The 19613-nt window shown below is 41.4% G+C and overlaps 1 protein-coding gene across 6 annotated transcripts in view; it reads left to right on the top strand.

Moving 5' to 3' along the window:
- RAPGEF2 (Rap guanine nucleotide exchange factor 2) overlaps positions 1-19613 on the top strand; it is a 324533-nt gene that overhangs the window by 87138 nt on the left and 217782 nt on the right. The gene's annotated exons all lie outside the window — the stretch shown is intronic.

The following is a 19613-nucleotide window of genomic DNA, read 5'->3' on the forward strand; positions in this document are numbered from 1 at the left end:
AACGTGCACGCGGCGCGCACACACCTAACTGGAATGGATATGAGCAACACATCTCGAAGAACAACAGTTACAAAGGTGAGTAACCGTCTTTTATTGTCACTGATTTGACCTCCACAATCAGTATATTTGAGTTTTATTCCCTTGAATAATGGGCAGACAACTAGCTTTATAAATGATATAGGGTCACTGAACAGATATTAAACTTAAAAGGGAGAAAATACTTGGCCTACTGAGCTTGACAGTTTTGTTTTTCTAACATCGTCAGAACCTAGAAGTCAGTGCAACCCTTAAATAGTATACCAATATGTGTATGCAGTGAATGGAAAAATAGGTAAAACATTTTTACTACAAGATTCCAGGGGATGGTTATTAACATATTTAAGGGAAGAGAGGCATACAATATTTTAAATTTGTGAATAACTCAAGAGAGACCTTCATAATTATGGACTACGTGCAGTCAGTAGGAGACATCTTTCGTGGTAAACCATTTTGTCTATGGGAGAACACAATATCTAAGAACAGAGATCTCACTCCAGAACTTGTGCTTTTGTGTTAAGTCATTTATCTGACTTCTAAGAGTCGCCAGAGCAGACAAGAAATGCACAACTGCACTCTATAATTTTCTCTGTTCATTAGCTTTTTGCTGAGTGTAAGAGGTGGCAGGCTTTAATTTCCCATCTAGCCTTTTCACATTTATCCCCCATCTTATGGGATCATTATAATCATGAATGTCTTCATTTCGTCTTTATTCTGTTAAAAGCTTTAGCAGCAGCATGATATATTGAATCAATTGTGTTGATCTGAATGTTTAAAATCTGCTTGTGTGGGTAGATCATTAAACCTTCCAGTAGCACACTCGTATTTGAACAGGTTGTGCTGGTGAGATTGAAAAATGGTTTTGAGAAACTAGTAATGTCTGCTAAGTTTTTGTGCTTGCATGTTACCAGGTGAAACTTATTACAAAACAGAAGTAGATGTTTTTTCCTCTGGTTTGCATTAGAAAAACATTGAGTAAATGTAATAAAATAAACATACAGTGGTATCTATTTTTTGTCAAAAAAGCTAACTGTGAACAGAGTTTAATTGTAGCACAAGAAAGTTTTTCTTTGGTGAAAGACTGCCTTTCTTCTTGTCCATCCCCATGTTTCCTATAACAGCATCCAAGGATGTCTGTCTCTGATACTAAAGGCACTGGTATTTGTGCAAAGTTAGGGTCTCTGGAAGGCCTCATTTTCATTTTCTGCTGGGAACAGCTGCAGCAAAACAGAGAACCCTGATTTGTTTGATACAATATCTCTAACAGGGTAATTGCAACTTTCCTGTTTCCCTTCTAGTTTGCTTAACTAAAGCAGAGGAGGTGAATAATCATCTTGGAATGCAGCACTGTAACCTATCTGCTGGGTGATAAATGCTGATTTCCAAATGGATTAGCACTGTGAAGCCTGCTTATAGTGGAGTCAAATTTCATCATCAACTATGTGAAACTTCATTCAAAGGTCCACACTATAGGTTTGTCTTGATCAGGATAAAATGAACATATTAGTTTACACAGCCAAGGCACCCTTCGCTCCTGCTACGATGGTCTATCTGCTTCCACTGGCTCCAACAGTACCGCCGATGGAACTGGTGTCGAAATTTTTGTCTTTGGAGGAGTTGGATGAAAAGCAGGGACAACCCATCCCCTACCATCACTCTGGGTACTCAGCGAGTTTGTCTACATTGTGGCAATATCCTCCACTCCAGCTGACAAGGAGCCTCTGGTTTGCACCACAACATTCTCTGGCTCCATCATCCTGGCCCCAATATTCATCCTTGGAATCTGCCTGTTTTGCGAGGGACAATTTGTCTTTCTCCCCGTTTCTAGAGTTCTTGAGTAGACGCTCCGAGCTGGTGGAGGAAGAGCCAGTCAGTCCGATTCAGATGGTACTGCCAGACCAGGAGCAATTCCCATTCATCCTCACCAGATGCTGCAGTGGCTTTGGCATTCCCCTTGTCCCCAGATGACTTTGGGTATTTCCAGGATTGCCTGTGTAGGGTAGCAGGTGAACTTCACATCCCACTGGAGGAGATCCAAGACACACAAAATAGGCTACTGGACATCCTTTGGCTATTAGCATCGGGTAGAGTTGCTCTGCCAATCAAGAATGCCATCCTCGAGCCAGCTAGAACAGCATGGCATAAACCAATCACATGTACTCCTACCCTCAAAAGGGCAGAAAAGCTAAGGGGTCTGAGTTTCTTTTCTCACTCCTTCCCAATTTGCTTGGTCCAGAAAGCAGCACCTGCACTCCACTTGAACCAATAAGGAAGGCAAGTGGTTGGACCTTTTTGAGCCTCAAGATCTTCTCTTCAGATAGCCTTCAGTTCAGGATTTCAAATGATCAGCTATAGCTTGCTGAATAAGATTTCCTGAATTACAGCAGACTGGAGGAATTTACTGAAAAACTGCCACACCATTGGGCCTGATTCTAGGCAATGTAGGAGGAAGGGGAATGGGTAGCAATGACAGCACTTAAATTAGTGGTAGATGCGGCAGGCACTTCATCATGCTATATAGCTACAGGCATTGTCTTGTGGAGGGAATTGTGCCTCCATTCCCCTGGTTTCCCCAGGGAAGTTCAAAATGCAATTGAAGACCTCCAAAAACTGACTATTCCTTCCACATCCTCAAGGATTCAAGAGCTACACTTGGTTCCTTGGATATTTACACATCTGTGCCAAAGTGTAAATTCTACTGCCTTTCACCCACACAACGTTATAGGACTTACAAGTTTTTCCATCAGGGGCCTTATGAACCACCACACAAACATCAACATTCCCAGAAATCTTGCCCTCTGCCTTCACAGCCTTCCTCCTCTCACATGCAACCTGCACAGAAGTGATATTTCTGAGAAAACAGAGAGCCTTCAACCACCTTGCCTACTGCCATACAGCCTCCCCACTCCCTTTGGAGGTCGTCTAGCACTTTTTCTACCAGCATGGTGCAATATCAATGGACAAATGGGTGCTAAACATTATCCACCATGGCTATACAATTGAGTTCATCATGCTGCCTGATCCACAGGCACTCTCCGCTTTCCCATATCCTTCCTCTCACAACAGCATCGTCACCCAAGAGGTGAACTCCTTACTACAAAGAGGAGCGATAGAGCAGGTCCCTCCGGAATACCAAGGGATGCAGTTCTACTCAGCTTACTTCCTGATACCGAAAAAGAAGAGTGGGTGGAGGCCAATTCTGGATCTGTGTGTTCTCAATCACTTTGTTCGCAAGCACAATTTTTGTATGGTCACACTAGCAGCGATCACTCTTGCGTTGTTACCGGTCCAAATGGAAATGCTTTGCCTCCTGGGTACAACAAAAAGGGATGTTCCCCAGAAGTGGTGGGGATTCCCCTTATCCTGGACTACCTCCTGTCTTTGAAGGCATTGGGTCTTGCTCTCAATTCCTTCAAGGTCCATGTAGTGGCAGTTGATGTGGTTTCACACGCTGCCTTGCCCCTGCCGTAGAAGAACATTCTGTCTTTACTCATCTGTTTGAGGGTGAGGTTTTGGAAAGGCCTCATCAGTACCTTCAGACACATACAACCCGTCACTCCACAGTAGGACCTTAACCTGGTTCTATCTGTACTTACAAAACCACCATTTGAACCTCTGGAATCATGTGTTATGTCCCTCTTTTGCATGAAAGTCATCTTCTTTGTTGCTATTGCTTCAGCAAAAAGGGTAGGTGAGCTTGGGGCCATGAGGGCCCATGTTGATCAACCCCTTCACTTCCCCAAGCAGCACACCTGAGAAGAGGACCAACGACTCCACTCCCTCGATGTCCATCTGGCCTTGGCCTTCTACCTGCAGAGAATGAGACCGATCAGGAAATCCCCCAGGTGATTTGTGGCAATAGCTGAAAGAGTTAAGGGTCAGGCAATATTCACCCAGAGACTCTCCATGTGGATTTTGGAGTACATTACACTCTATCAGATTATCTGGCCTGCCTGGGCCCTCTGATGAGAGAGCTCATTTCTCGAGAATCCAAGCTTCAACCATGGCCTCCCTGCAGAATGCTTGTCCGGGACATATGTAGAGCGGCAACATGGAGTTCAGAACACACCTTTGCTATGGATTATGTCTTGGTGCAAGACTAGGCGGTGGTTGCTTCCTTTGGTGTGGCTGTCCTTCGCTCTGCCCTCCCATCTTCATCCTTGTACTCTTTGCTGAATTAGGTACAATTTGCTAATCACCTTCAGTGGAATACAGTAGGGACCATCACTTAAAGAAGAGAAGGTTACTTACTTGTAATTGGAGGTTCTTTGAGATGTGTAGTCCCTATTTATATTCCACTTCCTGCCCTCCTTCCCCTTTGTGGAGGAGAAGGAACTGGAGATGCATTCGGTTTGTCCCGTCCTTTACTGCTTCGTATGAAACCATGAGGTAAGTCAGGGTGCATGTGTGAACCAACGGACACTACTACTTTTAAATTCTCCAGCTCTGGACGCATGGTGCACAGGCGTAACCCCCTCAGATCGGGACCAGACATGTCAGTTATAGGGAAGTAACCTTCACTTCTAGACAGGCAAGTTGTGCTTAAGCACTTCTAACTGGAGTTAGCATATGTCTATGCTGCAAAGACTCTCTTCTGTGGCACTGAGTCTTAGAGGAAGGGGCCAGTCTCTAAGACCCTCCTACTCACCAGGTTTCAGAGCCTGGGCTCCAGCCTGAGTCTGAACGCCGACACTGCTATTTTTAGCCCTTCAGCATGAGCCCCATGTTAAGCCTGAGTCAGTTAATCAAGGCTTTCATTTCTGCAGGTCTTGTTATTGTGGGTTCTTTCTTTCTTTGTCTCTTTCTTTCTTTCTCATTATAGATATACCCTAATGATGCTGGCTTAAAATATGTTTAAAAAATGAAAAACTCCATTTTACCCTACTCAGAAAAAATCCTATGAAAAGTTATCAATTCTGAACACAGTTGTCATCAAATGGTTGTCTTTACTAGAAGACCGCATTGAGTTAGAACATGGCTTCTCAAAATTGCATTACCCAGTTCTCAAAACTTTTTATATTGGTGACCCCTTTCACATAGCAAGCCTGTGAGTGCGACCCCTCCCCCCATTAGAAATTAAAAGCATATGTTTATATATAAATATAGACGCCCCCTTCACCCCTGGCTCCCATGGGCTCCCTGTGCCCATGAGGGGAAACGGACCTGCCTGCATGGAGGCGCTGGTATTGCTTCTCACTCTCCCACATGGCCTGTATAAGGGGAGAGTGCAATATCTGGGCTCCCTGCATCCAGGTCCCTTTCCCCACCTGGTCTATGTAAGGGGAGGGCAGAGAGCAGCAGCTCCTGATCAGACATACCAAACCTGCAAAGAAAGTGCAGAAATTGGGCTCGTTTTTTGGCTCAATTGGCTTGTGAGTTGCTTGTTGGCTAGTGTTTGACTTGTAGCTTGTTTGGCTCGTAGCTTTTTGCTTCCTTTTTTGGATCAGTTCCTAGCAAGCAGAGGCAAGGCAGGCCCACCACCAGACTGCATGCTGAGGGGATCTAGTCACAGAATGTTGGGGTTCTTAAGGATTGGCTTGTTTTGAAATGGGGTTAGCTTGATTTTTGGTTTATTGTGAAAGTCGGAGTGCTTATTTACTGCATGAAAGTTGGCAGCTGTGCTCCTTTTGCTCACCTCACATCGCAGGTACGAAAAGTGACCTGGATGCAGGGAGCCCTGGTATTGTTCCTTGCTTCCTCTCTCATAGCCCTCTAGGGGGGCACACAGCAAGTTTTTGGGGGGTGAGCATATCTGTGTCATCTCTTGTCCCCACCCCCTATGTTCCTACACTGGGAGGAAGCAGCCCCGTGCCTTTGGCTGGGGTTGGAGCTCACAGTTCGTGACCCCCACATAACCATGTCAGAACCCCCTGAGGCGTCATGGCCCCCAGTCTGAGAACCAGTGACCTAGCATGATGTTGACCATGGCCTTGATCATGTTGACAATTGACCATAGTCAGTGAAGACAGGGACAACTCACATTCAACATAGTATCATGTGGTTCCAGTAGTGTGTACATTTTACAGCATTGAGCCCCAGCATTATTGGCGTCAAACTTACACAAGAGAAGTTCTGGATGAATGCTGCAGCACAGAAGTGTTACAACAAGGTTTACATCCTATGACTGAATTAAATCAGTGTGAACAGTTAACAGTTTCAGTTTACATGTGTAGTTTTGTTTCTCTACCAGTAGCTTGTAATTATTGTATATATTTTTATTTCAATTTTAATTAAAACTTATTTTGAAACATTTGGTACAAATAAGTGTTTAAAGGAAAATCTGTCAGAAAAAATGTATACTCAACATCTTTTATGATTTGATTTAGGAGACTGTATTTGCAAAATACTAGCTATGCAGAATATTTGGCACATTTTCATACATGTGACCATTTTGGCCTCTGTTTTGTTTATATTTGACTTATACTAAAATGTTTGAGTGCTTTATTGCACAGCTTTGCTAAAATGTTTTTACTTGTACTTCCTAATTTAAATATTATTGTAGTTGACTGTACACAATTTTAGCAATTTGATTTTTTGTACCTACTGCAGAAATATTTAGTTTTATTACTCTTAGATATTTTCATAGCACTTTTATTTGCCTACTTAGTTACCGGCTAAGAATAAGAACAACTCTTGCTCTGAAGAGTTTGATTTTACACGACTATTTCCAAGTGGTTAATTTTAAAACATTGAATTTTTAAAAATAGTTTTGGTGTATTTGGTAAGTATTTTCTCTTTCAAATTTTAAGAGCCAAATTTCTGATGACACTTCAGTGCATTGCAGAAGTTGTAAGTCCATTTGGATTGCAGGCAGTGTGAATTAATGCAGAATTTGGCTGTAAAGAAATGAATAAAATATAAAATATTCTAAATCTGTGTAGGATCTGGCCTTAAACGAAAGCTTGGACTCCTCGGGTATTAACTGTATTAACATGTTAATAGAATGTGACAAGTTAAGACACGGTTGGCTTAGATATGGCTTATATACTGTTGCTGACAATGGCAGCTAATAGTATTTCACTCCTGCCAACAGGCTAACAGATGGTTGTGTCCCTATAAACAGGTTGAAGCACTGTTTTGTTGTGCAAATGAGTGCCCCTCCCTCACTTTATGCCCATGTAACTGAGTTAGTTAGTCCTCCTTCCTCTATGCTATCTGTTGCACTCATATTGCTGTTACGACTCTGGGTATGTCTACACCACGCACAAACCACTTTTGGCTTGTCTGTGGGGTCAACCTAGGGTAAACTATAAATGATTGTTTCTTGGAACAAATATTTAGGGCGTGTTCACATTAGTCTTTATAAAGGTGTTAACTGACTTTATGGGCAATTGATTAATTCAAGATAAAAACATCTAGTGTAGACATACACTATGCTGTTTAAAGGACGTGGTGTGATAAATGGCCTGTTTACATCACCCAATCCCTATGTTTAAATGTAAAATTTAAATATGTAAAAATGCTATGGTTTTAGGACAGATCTGAACTAAAAAGACAAAATAGATAGGGAAAGAACTGCATTAACCTCTTTATCTCAGCAGTTTAGTCCAGGGATCTCAAACTCAAATGACCATGAGGGCCATGTGAGGACTAGTGCATTGAACTGAGGGCTGCATCACTGACACCCTCTCTTGCTGCCTTTGGCCCCGCCCTCACTCTACCCCTTCCATTAGTGCCTGCCCCTGCCCCACATCTTTCCACCCTTTCCCTACCCCAATTCAACCCCTTCCCTGAAGTCCCCACCCCAACGCTGCCCCTAGGGGGTGCAGGTGGTGTGCAGGGTGCGGCAGGCGGCTCAGGGCAGGGAGTGCAGGAGGGGTGCAGGATGTGGCAGGGGGCTCAGGGCAGGGAGCTGGGGTGCAGAAGAGCTGTGGGATGTGGCAGGGGGCTCAGAGCAGGGAGTTGGGGTGTGGGATATGGCAGGGGGCGCAGGACAGGGAGTTGAGGTACGGGTTGTGGCAAGGGGCACAGGGCAGGGGGTTGGGGTGCGGGATGTGGCAGGGGGCGCAGGGCAGGGGGTCGGGGTGCAGAGTGCGGCAGGGGGCTCAGGGCAGGGAATTGGGGTGTAGGGTGCAGGCTCCAGCCCGGCGCTGCTTACCTGGAGCGGCTCCGGGGTTGCAGTGGGGCCAGGGCAGGCTCCCTGCCTGCCTGCCCGCCCTGGCCCGCACTGCTCCGTTCCATGAAGCAGCTGGAACTGTGTCCCTGCAGGCCCTGGGGGTGGGGGAGAGGCTCAGGGTTCCGTGCGTGTGCTGCTCTTGCCGCTCCTCTAGGTACCTCCCATGAAGCTCCCATTGGCCGTGGTTCCCTGTTCCCGGCCAATGGGAGCTGCAGGGGGCGGTGCCTGGAAGGAGGCAATGCAGGAGGCCTCTGCGTCCTTTCCCCTCCCGGCCCGAAGGGGCGTGCTGCCAGCTGCTTCAGACAGCAGTGCGGGGCTCGCAAAGCCACAGGGGGCAATCCCGTGGGTAGACGGGGGGGCATGGGGAGCTTGGTGGGCCACATGCAAGAGCCCCGTGGGCCGCGTGTTTGAGACCCCTGGTTTAGTCTCTGACTGTTGGAGAAACTTGGACAGGAGAATGAGGCTATCTATTTACACCATATCGTTGATATACTAGAACATATTTAATCTTAATTTCTAAATCCTTAACAAAGTGGGCAAGATCTATAGATATTGGTAGTATTACATGGTGAAATCCTGCCCATTTGGAAGTAATCTTCAATAGTTGGCTTTGGGACTCAAAGATAACCTTTTTGAAGAATGAATTGTTTGCTGCAATCACAGAGGAAAGAGGAAGACCTCCTGGCCTCCCAGGAAAAAAAAAAAAAAAAAAAAAAAAAGGAAAAAAAGATAAAGACCATATAAAGAGGTTTCTGTATGAAGCAATAGAAGGGGTCAGCTGAAAATTAAAATTAGACGTGAGCTCAAGGATTCAAAACAAACTCATGAAACTGCAGCCTCAAAAAAAAAATCAGTTGGCTAATACTGGGAAAATGAATATGCTTGATAACAAGTGCTACCAAAAAAGAATTTTTATGAAAAACACACAGTTATTTGTTTTGTAAGTTTAAAGGCAGCCAAGAGCAATGAATTATTTTGCTTGATAAAAATAAGCAATGATAACATATCATAATGAAATATGCTATAGTGATCTGTACACTTCAGAAACTCCACGCTCTTGAGGTAATTGAAAAATATGTGGAGGTATAGGCGTGCCAGAGATGTAAGAATGGTAAAGATACTTCAGATGAAGAAATGAGGGAGATTCTAGAGGCAGTAGTGCAAATGAATAATGGCAGAATTCCAGGAAGATCTGATGCCTTTCCAACTGAACCGTGAAAGATATTTAAGGAGTTCTTAGCAGACTGTTTAGCAGATACCTCTAATGCTCTTCTATTGGGGCAGGAATTTCCTTAGTTTATGAAAACTACTGTTGTATTTATCCTTGAGGTTAGGAAAAAAATATTGCCTCTTGTGGACCTTACAGGTGTATGTTATTGGTGAGCCATAATCTAATGTTCCTAGCAAAAATATTAGTCACCTGTTTGTAGTCCATTCTGCCTGTCTGTTTATGTCTGGATCAAACTGTGTTCAGTAAGGATGGGAAATGATTGAAAGTCCAATCATATTTAAAATAATTCATATCACCTTATCAAAATGCCATCCATTTTTCTTGTTACCTTTGATGTAGAAAAGGCTTTTAATAGGATTGAGAGGAATTTTTTTGTTTGTTTGTCCTTCTGTGTCTTAGTTCCTCAAATGGATTTTGCTGTAGCAGATATGGTCACACTTGAAGCGGAGAATTTTTTAAAAAAAGGAAGTAATTGTTATGGAAAAATCCAATGCGTCAAATATATATGTGGTGTATGGCAAATATGTTGTTACTATGCAATACTTAGCATTTGCTAACAAAATCCATCACACTTGATCTTTCTTTTTAATATTAAAAAATTGGAGACTTACTTGGTTTATATGTGACTGAAGACAGAACTGCCATTCTGTTTAAGACAAATCACAGAAACATGCCCTGGGAGGTGTAAAAGAGTTTCATTCTGTGATGTGATGCCTTTCCAGATGAATTTTGCAAGATACTTGCAGTGTTGTTTTAGCCATGTTGTTCCTAGGATATTAGAGAGGCAGATGGGTGAGGGAAGTTGCTATTTCAAGTGGCAAAGCTTTTCTCTTTCACCAACAGAAGTTGGTTCAATAAAAGATATTACCTCACCCACCCTGCCGCTCTCATTTTTCAAGATATGTAAGGTCTTAGTAGGCCCTGCTGTAAATTTTGATGTAAATGATGTAATCTCCTGCCAAATAGAAACATTTGGTGACTATATCACTATACAATGTTTCTCTAAACAAAATTTGTAATAGTTAATATTTCTTGTACTTAGTGGTAATTTTTAAACTTGTTCAAACTTCTTAGAGTTAATAAAATAGTGCTACATCTGATTCATGCTTTAATCTGCTCGTATATTTACTCATATACAAAATCTAAAATGTGCTGATCTGTCAAGTATGTTGGAACTTTACATTGTATCTTTTTCTACTATCTCCTTCTTAGTCTTTCTCCCACACAAATATTTAAACAACCCAGCTGCAAATTCTTGCAAATTACTATCCAAGTTAATTAAAATGTTATGTTTGGAGAGACTTATAACCAGGAATTGGAGAACAGGGAAACTACAATACAACAATAAAATGGATTTATAAAACGTTTTTTTAACAGTTTGTTGGTCCATATGAGCTGTAAAGAATCCAAATGCTGCAGACAATTGATTAAACTGTGCACATGTATATACTTGAGTATCTTAGAACCCTGGGAATTCAGCTCCAAAACCAGACCATAACTCTCTTTTAACGGCCAGCAATTGGTCCTCTGTGTCTGTGGGCTATAGTACACCTCTACCTCGATATAACGCTGTCCTTGGGAGCCAAAAAATCTTACCGCGTTATAGGTGAAACCATATTATATTGAACTTGCTTTGATCCACTGGAGTGTGCAGCCCCGCCCCCCTCGGAGCACTGCTTTACCCCGTAATATCCAAATTCATGTTATATTCTGTGGCATTATATCGAGGTAGCGGTGTATTACTCATCCATAAAGTCAATACATTCAACCAGTTTAGAATAACACTTCAAGACAGCTACCTATGGAGTAGAGTGCAGTGGCAGGGGAGAGGCAGCTCGTTTCTCCAAGAGCATTGGGAGAGCCCCCAACTTGAACAAAAAGCTACTGTTGAAGCTATCGTAGCTTCCTACTCAGATTTGAACCTTAGCGTTCATAAACTGAGAAGCTAGCATGAACCTTCTAAGCTTAATTACCAGCTTAGATCTGATATCGCTGCCACCAGCCAAGGATTCCAGGGCTTGGCTCCCTTTGGTCTCCCAAAACCTTCTCTGGGGGACCCCAAGACTCAGAAGCCCTGAGTCTTACCACAAAGGGAAATAACCCCCCTCCCCTTGTCTTCTCTTTACTTCCTCCCCAGGCTTCCCCTCTGTGGGTTATCCTGGAAGATTGCTGTACTTAAACTCCTTGAATTACAAAAACAGAGAGGACAATTCACCTTCCCCTTCTTCCCGAGGCTGCACAGATTCCACCCTCCGTAAATCAACACAAAGAGAATTTCCTTCCCTTCGTTCCTTGACTACCCAGAGAAAACTCAAACAGGTCTTAAAAAGAAAGCTTTATATAAAAAGAAAAAAACCACCAAACATAGTCTCTGTATCAGGTTGACAATACAGGGATCAATTGCTAAAAGAAAAGAATAAACAACCTTATTCAGAAAAGAAATACAATTTAAACATTCCGAGCAACTACACACGTGAAAATACAAAAAAAACAACAATAACCTATTGTTTTTACCTTTGTACTTACAAGCTTGGAAACTGAAGATTAGAAGCTTGAAGATAAAAGATCCCTCTCACACCGAGAAACAGAAAAAGACACAGACCCAAACATCTCCTGCCCTGAGCTTTTAAAAAATCTCGGTTGGGTCCTGATTGGTCCGCTGGTCAGGTGTTGGTTCCCTTTGTTAACCCTTTACAGGTTAAAGAAACATTAACCCTTAGCTATCTGTTTATGACAGAAGCTTTCCATGATTTGTCTGAAAAACCCAGTATTTTATTGAACTCAGTAGATATCTACCTCGGCAGAAAGAGTTAGAAGAATCTGGGATTGAACCATGACATGTAAAAAACCAAAACATATGTGACAAACTCCTAGCGCCCCTTCCCTCCCTCCCCCATTTTGTTATAGCTCACTATTTAAGAACTGTTAATAGTGTTTGGGTGACAGCTGTGTGTGTGTGTATGTGTGTACCATAGTTGTCATCATAAGGTGACATTTGCAGCTAGGATGACCAGACAGCAAGTGTGAAAAATCAGGACAGGAGGTAGGGGGTAATAGGAGCCTATATAAGAAAAAGACCTAAAAATCGGAACATCTGGTCACTCTATTTGCAGCATACTGAGAAGGTGTTATGCACATGATTAGGCCAGTTTAGGTGTAAAAGTTTTGTTTGCTGGAAGATTGAGAGTAGGCACTCTTGTACTTCCAGTATATGTGCTTGGGGGGATGGAGGGGTTCTAGTAATTGTAGCACATTCCCTCTAGGCTGTTTTTTCATCTCTTTTAACTTGAGTTGATTACACGTTAAATTGAGTGAGTTAACCTACACCTTTGCAAATGCTGATTTAGATATTGCACCAGAAGAAAGAAGTGTATTTTACCCTAAAGAAGTTTTGCCCTAAACTTCAACAGCCTTGTTTTCACTAGGCATCTTAATATAGGTTAAAATATTTTTTTCCCTAGTGAAGACAAAGTAAGGATTAGCACTTAAAGAAGTATTAGCTAACTCAACTTAATGGGCAATCAGTTAACTAGGTTGAAAAATAGAAACCATACCCCTAGTTTGGAAATAATGCATTTAGTGCAACAGAAGGTAGTTTGGAATTTGTGGTTCCTTACCTCCTCCAGATCTTGATGGAAAAGAAAATAAGCTTATACTCCATTTTTATGCCTTAACTTGAAATAAAAAGAATAACTGTCAAGTGGGAAGCTTCGTTCTTGCTCCTCTATTGATAGTTGGCATTACCCTTGGAAAGAAAAGAGTATGTTTTGCCTTCGCAATAAAGCATTGAATTTCTTAGAAGGAAGCATTTTCATTTACTGTAGCAAGCACAAAAAATTCAGCTAGGACAGGAGTTTCACATCCTGCCACAGGGAGGAATGGAAACCAACATTGCTTTGCAAGTTTTGCACATACAGTAGAGAGGGTAGCTTTTCTTTGGTGTGAGCTGTTGAGGTGAGGGCACACTTCAGCCCAATAATAGTATATTTATGGCATATCTTTGCCCAGTTCTGTAGGATGGCAATTCCTGCACCTCATGTGTCAGGATCCTTTAGCACAGTTTAACTAAACTTCTGCATGTTTTTCAGTGGACACTTCTGTATTGGTTTAATCCTGGCTTTTTTATTTAATGTGCACCGCTAAGCTGGTAGAGGCCAGATATAGGGCTTGTTCACACTGAAGAACCTTTGCCTTTATAGCTGTGCCTGCAGAACCCCCTAGAGTAGACACAGCATAAGATGGCAGAAAGAATTCTTAAATGTTCTTTTAAATTCAAAATAGGGGTTGGGGTTGGGACTTGAATCATTATAGTCAACTCAGGTGAAGTTTGCAATCTTGCTGCAGTCATTCAGACATGCCCTGAGTGAATAAAATCCCAGAACCAAAGTGAGAAAATAACTGATGCTTTGTCAGTGCCTTTGTGCAGTAAGTCTTAGTCCTGGTAGAATATTTAAGTAGCTATGTAAACTGTGATTTTATTTCCAGTGGGAACAGAAGCAAAGCTGGCTCTTCTTGCTAGCTATATGCATACGCTTCTAATTGGAAAACTGACAGAGAACTGTGTGTCAGGGGAGGGGGGAGGGTATTTATCTCTGAACTTTTTGAAGGCTATAGATGGCTCAGTCTGCCACCTTGTGGTAATTTGAGTGGTGTTTATATTATGGTTTTGAAAACTAATAGAGAAAACCGACCATTAACTGCACACTTTTTGTTTTTTATTGGCTGTAGATTGATCTGTAGAACAGTTTTCAGAAATATGACTTGTTCATTTGGAACAGTTGTGTAAAGCACAGTGTAGTTGAGTTTAGTAGCTGCTTAACATTAGTAAGATAGGGATTTTGCGCAACTGTTCTGGTCAAATGTTCATGAATGTATGATGTATTTGCATAACATATTTTTGAAGGACAAAATACAGCTGTTTCAGTGAGAATTATAGTCCTTAATATCTTGGCAGTTATGTATGGAATATCAAAATTGAAAGGGATTTTGATAGCCATCGTTTACATTGTTATTTATAAAATGACTTCTGTAAGTTCAGTCTAATTCAGAGTTTGTGGAGCTCCTGTACCTTTGTGAATCCATAATGTTAAAAAGACTTCTATACAAATATTTGAAAAGGAATTTTTAAACACATATCTCATGGATAAAAAGATGAGGTAATGGACACTTACATGGAAGTATTTGAAGTTTTTACTTCCCTCTATCCTCTGGACCACAGAAATTGGAAATTGAGCTTTTTCTGAGCTAAGTGGAAAACTTTCTGAGGTAGCAGCTGGCTCTTAACAATGCTCTAAGCCTGTTGCCTCCTGGTCAAACAAGAAAATGGACGGAATTTTTAAGAGACAAGTTGGGTGAGGTAATACCTTTTTCTTGGACCAGCTTCTATGGTGGAAGGGATAAATTTTTGAGCTTCAGAGTTGTTCTTCAGGTCTGGGAACCAGACTATCTGAGTTACACACAAGTTAGATAAAGTGTTTGTTAAATGTAAAGTTGTTTCAGGTGAGGATGAAATGGATGAGTTGGTGATATGGTTAGTCAATTTCTGAGTGTTGTATGTTATCGTGTAGATTTTTGAGGCAGGCAGTGATGCAGTCATTGTGAAGAATGTTGGTATGCAGGGAGATGACCTCCATGGTGGCAAGCATGGTGTTTTGGGGGAGGCTGTTGATGTAGAGTTTCTGGATGAAGTTTGTAGAGTCTTAGAGGAAGCTGGCCTTTTCCAAGTATTCCTTCAGTAAGAGTGCTGTCAGGTATGATGGGTCTGCCTGAGTTTCCTTGTTTGGGTTTCTTGGGAAGCATGTAGAAGTTGTAGGGGATGAGGTTGTAGAGTTTCTCTGGAAGGAGTTTGGGGAAGGATTTGATGGTATCCTTAAATTACTGGGTGAACTGTGGTGTGGGGTTGTATATGAGTTCTTTATAGTTGGTGTAAAAACAATGAAGAGTCCGGTCGCACCTTAAAGACTAACATTTATTTGGGCATAAGCTTTCATGGGTGAAAAACCCACTTCTTCAGATGCATGGAGTCAGAATGTTGTCTCCTGGCCTTTATGACACAGTCATCACAGTTAAGGACTGCAATGACACTCCCTTTGTCTGCTGATTTGATTGCTATCTGGTGATTGAAGTTCAGAGACTGTATAGTTAGCCTCTTGTTGGTGAGAGATTGTAGTGGATGTAATGTTTGATGAGGATTTTACAGTTAATTTTTTTCTGAATTTTTGAAGTTATAACTTCGTTTTTCTACTGTTAGCACTGCAATGATCTCAACCACACACAAGTGTACAGAGTATATATTGATAACAGATAGAAATGTATTCAGCCTCATGTCTGGCTCCACTGAATCATTATACAAATTGTAGCATTCTATGGGTTTAACAGAGCTTGACCAGTTAAGGGAGGATATTGTGAGAAGCTTTTGCTTTTTTACTTGATTTTCTTTGTGAATGCCAGGGGGAGCTATTTCCTATTAACAGCTTTGGTCTCTTGAAAGACAGTCCTTTTAAAATAGGTAACAGCGGTGTTGCAAGGAATTGGTCATGCAATGGTGTTAAATCAAGCATCAGCTGAAATTCGTGTTCAATAGTTCGTTTTGTTTTCATAGGATTCTGCTGCTTGGAGGTACTGGCTATTTCATTCCTGCTTTTTTTTTCACTTGCCAAAATGTAGACAATTTTCAGACCCCCCTGATTGTGGGCTGTCTCTGCATTTTCTCGTTTTTCTCTTGTTGCCCCAGACAGCAGCCATCATTGTGGTGCCATGTAAATATGGCTTCTGCACCATCAAGTGTAAATTTGTGAAGCAAAAATTCCCCCCCAATCCTCAAATTAATGAGAAATTAGGAGGATTGAGCACTAAGTCCGTCCTTTTATTTGTGAAGTGAGAAAATTTACTGCTGAAATTGCAGAGACAAATCTTTGGAACTTCCCCTTCATGCTATATATTTCTCAAGTTTAGGTTTACACTTAAATGTCAGTGTTTTTCAATTTATTCTTTCAATAATCTTATCAGCCTGCATTTTTTTTTCTTCAGCTATGCCATGCTGACCTTTACAGCCTCTTTGGAGCCTTGTTGTTTTTCTGTAAATCTGTTTAATTTCTTACTACGCTCCAAGTACCTTCAGAATGTGGTAGGCAATGGTGCTCTAAATATAAATTCCTTTTTAAAATCTCTGTCTCACTTTAGTTGTCTTTTCTTCTTTTGGAAAGAAACTACCATCCAGTAAGTGTTAACAGTTCTGATTTTGATTTGGTAAATACCTAAGTAAAATTCCACTTTTAAAAAGTCATCCACCTTTTAAAAAAATCTTAATTTTAATCTATCGTGATGGCTTTAATACAGGTCTTGACTTTGACCTTTAGTTAAAATAGGATTCTTAGAATATCTCTGAATTTTGTGGAGAGATTTCTGTTGCCATTTTAATTTATTATGACACATCTTGTCAGCACATCATTTTAATGTTAGCTTCTGCTAGGAGCTTGTAGGGGTCGGGGGAGAAGATGAAGTTGGTGGGAAACATCCATTCTCATTCTCATGGACCTCTCAGCAGCATTTGACCATGAGGTACTGCTGATCCCAATTGAGAGATTTGGCAGTGGTCTGGATAAATGTGCTAAGCTGCTCTGAGTCCCACTCAAAGAGCAGTAATAGGAAACTGGATGTGTAGCACTAGATTCTTCACTTGTGGAATTTCACAAGGATCAGTAGCTCTCTAGTCTTATTCAGCATCTGCATGCAGCCACTAGGTGAACTGATAAGATGAGGTGGACTCAAGTGTCAGCAGAATATAGGTATGAGAGAGCTCTACACATCTTTCAGCACATGTGATCATACTGCTACCACAAAGATGGACCATTGCTTAGATGAGGTCCTGCTTATAGATGGAGAACAGCTGGTGGAAGCCCAACCAAAGTAAGGCAGAGATTATGCTGGGGGTAGAAGAAAGCCCTCTGGTTGACCTGAGAATCTATCTCATCCTGGTGGATGATGACCTGGCCTCGGTTATACACTTCCATCAACTCGCATCTGGACTATAGCAATGCAGTACACCTGGTCATGAAACCATCAGCCTGAAGAAAACTCCAGCTGCTACAGAATTCTGCAGCACATCTCAGCAACATGAGCTACTGTGAGCGCATCAATCCTGTTCTGTCTCTGCAGTGCCTTTCCGTAGAATACTGAGTCAAGTTTAAGGTTCCAGCATTTTATCTTAAAATTGGTCAGTGACCTGGGCACAGCATATCTAAAAGATGACCTAAAACTCTGGGATGAAAACTCTGGTAAACAGCTCTGCTCCTTAAGCACAATGGAACTGGTTACCATAAGAACAAAAGCAGGAGACAGACCTTTGCAGGAGACAGACCTTTCTCAGAGCAGTCCAAGACAGGAACAAGTCCCACAGGAACTAAGGACCATCCAAAACCTTGCATCTTATACTCCAAGTGCAAGGCATATTTCTGCAACCTTGCATTCTCAAAAATACATTGCAGCATGTACATTAATTTAAAAAAAACCAAACCTGCCACCAAACACTACACTGTATGCACAATTTTTCCCTTGGAGAGAATATGAACCACGTGTGATAAATGGTAGTCATGTTGCTTAATGCAGTTCTGGAGGGCACTTGGATTCAACAGCGTTGAGGGTGGCATAAGAATCTTTATAGAGTAGAAGGTTGACGAGCAAGTCCTAGGAGCTAGTAAATACTGTTGGAATTCCGTGGCTTACTCATGTATCTCACTGGGTTTCTTCAGCCTATTATCTCTCCCTTTTCTTAATGATTTTTCTCAGTAGGAATATTGATTTTTTCACGTTAGTACTAATTTAGCTCCAGGGGATCATCCTTTTTTGTCCAGTGTCTCAAACATTGAGTGTAATTACTGTTCTACTTTCTTCGATGCACAATTTTGGTTTAAACAAATGTGATGGTAATACTTGTATGCTTTTGTGTTTTTATTAGTACTTATTTTTTCATCTCATATCTAAAAATATATTAGAGAAAATTTCACCTGTCTGACATCTAAGACTTGAATACATTTTTAAGTTTTTCACCAAGATACTATGCATGGCATTAATTCCGTATGTTTCTGTAGAAAACTGTAATGCTTCTCCACGTTGCAACTGACTAAAAACAACAAAAACTTCTCCATGTCCACACATTACATATTGATGACTTATCACCTGTTTAATATAGTCTTTTGCAATGAGCTAGCTGGAAATGTGGTTTTGATGTTGACTGATTATCAACTGTTTACTTTAGAGAAGAAATCTTACTTTTGCACTTCCTTTCTATAGTTGAAGCTATGTCTGCCATGACCTCAAGTAGCAAGCTTCTGTTATGGTTTTCTTAAAAAGAGCAGATAAGCAATTGTCCCCTATGACTAAGTTCCATTTAAAAAGTGGACAATTACAACAATATCAAACCCTCTACCAAAGTTACATAGTGCCAAATGTGGCATGGAATGAGCCTGAAAGAAGTATCCTCGGATGTACTGGTTTTTAGAGGATGACAATTAGGATATGATCCAAATTTTGTAATTTCAGGCTGGTATTCCTGTAGTAAAATCTTGGCACGTTTAATAGCTTTTTATCTTCTTAGACATTACTGTTTTAGTGAATTGGATATCTGAGGGCTATGGTAATTCATTTGGTAGATCCTCTCATTGGCCTGGCTTTCAAGCTTTCTCACATAATTAGGATTGTAACTCTGCTTTCTCATATAGTGGTGTTTATTTTTAGAAACACTAAGAAGTGGGTTGGGATGAAAAGAAGAATATTGGGCATGAGGTTAACATTTTTTTTTTTTAAAGTGTTGATTCCCTCCCCCCCCCAAAACACTCAGGCTATGTCTACACTACAGCTTTTGTCGGCAGAATTTGTCACTCGGGGTGTGAATAAACCACCCCCTGAGGGACATAAGTTACAGTGACATAAGCAGCAGTGTGGGCAGCTTCTCCTGTTGACATAGCTTCTGCCCTTCATGGAGGTGGTTTTATTATGCTGACAGGAGAGTTCTCTCCTATCGGCATATAGTGTCTTCACCAGATATACTGGAGCTGCGCTGCAGTGCTGTACGTGTAGATATGCCTTCCATTGTAGATACTCAGTTTTCCTGAGCCTGCTTTCATGAAAGAAATGAAGGTCCTAAAATACCTCGATAGAAGGAAGCAGAGAAATTGTGATATTAGTTGAATTATTAAATGAAAACAGCCAACTAAAATCAAGGGACAGACT

The sequence above is a fragment of the Chelonoidis abingdonii genome, chromosome 5 (assembly GCF_003597395.2).
Source record: "Chelonoidis abingdonii isolate Lonesome George chromosome 5, CheloAbing_2.0, whole genome shotgun sequence".
NCBI classification, from domain to species: Eukaryota; Metazoa; Chordata; order Testudines; family Testudinidae; genus Chelonoidis; species Chelonoidis abingdonii.